This window comes from Triticum dicoccoides, chromosome 3A, assembly GCF_002162155.2.
Source record: "Triticum dicoccoides isolate Atlit2015 ecotype Zavitan chromosome 3A, WEW_v2.0, whole genome shotgun sequence".
Classification (NCBI taxonomy): domain Eukaryota; kingdom Viridiplantae; phylum Streptophyta; class Magnoliopsida; order Poales; family Poaceae; genus Triticum; species Triticum dicoccoides.
The window spans coordinates 702,017,861-702,020,822 of NC_041384.1; positions in this window are offsets into that span (position 1 = coordinate 702,017,861).

A 2,962-nucleotide genomic window follows, 5' to 3' on the forward strand; every position below is an offset into this window, starting at 1 on the left:
AAGCGTTGTTTCGTTCCAGCCCGGATATTCAGTTTAGAGTTGTCGTTTGGTGTTGTCTTCTATTCATATTGAGAAGAATAAGTATAGCTCGTGTTTTCAAGCAGGATTCTAAGAATAAATTATGTGGGCTGGAGTTAGGAAATGAGCATTCTTGAATCTCAGGTGTGTGCATACAAGAGCTTCTTTGTTCTCTTCCTATTGGCTGCAATTTCCTGTTGGTCTGAGCTCAATAAAAGCACGAACATCTCATTCTTGAAAGAAAAATCCATGTCATATATAATTTCACCGTGTTAGGCCCACATGACTACCCAAACGGCCATGGAATCGATCTAGGTGAAAGTGCTCTTCTCATGTCTATTTATATCTAGGAGGAGCAACATGACTCGTGATGGAATAAGTTTAGGGATTTGTCAAAGATTGAAGATGGTTTTCTTATTGATGATGTTCTAAAAGATCGTTGTCGAAGTTCAGGTTATTAGGTAATATTGAATTTTAGGATTGATACTTGAAGTTTTTAAAACGTTACTGAATTTTGTACCAAGTCTACCGTTATGTATAGGAAGAACATGCTCTAAAATTTTGATAATGCATATGAAAGTGATCATTTGATTATTAAATCTTGCTACTAAACATAAAATCTCTTGTCGCTAATATCTTAACTAATTTCCATTGTTCAGGTTCTGACTTCATTTGTTGAGCTATTTTAATTTTTGTATGACAGAAATGAAACACTTTATGATAGATATGTCGACACTTTGATCAGTTCCTTGTGGAATCATGGCAGTGATTTGGATTCTTCAATAATTTATGATAGGCTTCCATTTTGGATGCTCTGATTTGATTTCATGTTTTTTTGTTACCAAATAGACCCTTGAACTGCAAAAATGGCTTATATTTAGGAGCGGAGTTAGTAGAAAATACTTGATGTTGGTATCCTGGAGACGACACTTAATTATTGAGAATTTTATTTGTAGTGTGTGCCGGCGCCCTCATACTTTTCACATGAAACCTTGAAGAAAAGTAGAATGAAGGCTATGCAGATGGCAGTGCTGGCAGAAAGAAGATAATGAGGGAGCAATGTGGACTGGAAGGGAAGGAAGGAGATGGAAGCAACATCGCGAACTGTGCCTATAGCGTGACATTGCACTGCAGTTCAACCCTTGGTTAGATCCAAGAGAAAGACTATGACTTTGGATTCTGGCAGAAGCTAGCAACTGTAATGGACATGTTTATGTCAAGGTCAGCCTTCAGTAGTACTAACATATATGGATGCTTAATTGTCGAGGAAAGCCATTGATGTACTACAACCAATCAACCAATCAACTATATCATGCTAGCTTCTCGTTCAGTTCTTAAATCACTCACTACTCTCCTAAATTGCTAATCAATGAGAATATGGCGTTGTTTGCTTCAGAGAGCATGAGAAAATCATTAGGTGAGGCTGGAAAAAGGAAGTGTTCACGTGAGGACCTGAGGTGAAGATGTGGACCGACACCGGTTAGCTACATTAGCATCTACCTCTACTGTTGTGTCTGTAGATATATGTATCTCTTATTCACCTTACGTGGGAGGATGCCCCATGGCCCCAACCTACTGCAGGAGCCGAGAGGAGATTGTGGGTGAGAGGAAATGTTATCGAAGAGAGAAATCTGAGGTCTGCAAGATTAAATAGTGGGCATCATCCAGTTTGAAAGAAGAATGTCCCGCTACCATGGGAAACCGAGCAGGAAGGGGAGGGCTCAGTAGGTAAAGGGATGTGTGTGTCGTGGGGTGGGGGTTTTGTGGGACCTCCTAAGATAACATGGTGAATAGTATGGACAAACATGTTTCTTCCTCACATATGGGCTGGATTAGTGGAGCCCGGACTGTATAGGTTGGTCATCCGGTTTGAAAGAAGAATGTCCCGCTACGACGGGAAACTGAGCGGGAAGGGACAGGCCTGGTAGGTAAAGGGATAAGTGTGTCGTGGGGTGGGGGTTTTGTGGGACCTCCTGAGACAACATGGTGAATAGTTTGAACAAACATGTTTCTTTCTCACATATAGGCTGGATTGGTGGAGCCCGGACTGTACGTGTTGGATTTTGGGGAGCCCGTTTGATGTCCAAACATGGCCGGATGTATGAGGAAGAAATAAGCTTTGGCCTTGAAGACGAGGTTAATTATTTGTTTGATTCATTTTTATGTATTGTAGCCCGTAGTGATGCACAGGCATTCTAATAGTCATTGTAAATGCTACATTCCTCAATGTAGTATGCACTTTCCAAAACTGAAGCTGACAATTAAAGCACGCATCAATGGCCTCAGTCCAAAAATACTGCCTACGCCTAACATGTTACAAAACATAAAACTAACACATGCACCTAATCAAGTGGACCCTAGTCACAGTAGGTCATGTGTTTTTAAGCTCGGGCCTGGAGAAACAAGGCATCCCCTTTGATAGTAAACTCACACTGTTTTTTTTCGAAACATAAGCCCTGCTCATATGAAGTAGGATGCATGTACCACAGTAATTCGATGTTCAGTTAGTCGAAGGAGAGAGAATTGTTGGGGAACGTAGCATAAATTCAAAATTTTTCTACGTGTCACCAAGATCTATCTATGGAGTCATCTAGCAATGAGGGAGGAGTGGATCTACATACCCTTGTAGATCACGCGCGGAAGCGTTCAAGAGAACGGGGTTGATGGAGTCGTACTCGTCGTGATCCAAATCACCGATGATCCTAGCGCCGAACGGACGGCACCTCCGCGTTCAACACACGTACGGAGCAGCGACGTCTCCTCCTTCTTGATCCAGCAAGGGGGGGGAGAGGTTGATGGAGATCCAACAGCACGACGGCGTGGTGGTGGAAGTAGCGGGATTCTAACAGGGCTTCGCCAAGCGCTATGGGAGGAGGGAGATGTGTCATGGGAGGGAGAGGGAGGCGCCAGGGCTTAGGTATGGTTGCCCTCCCTTCCCCCCCCC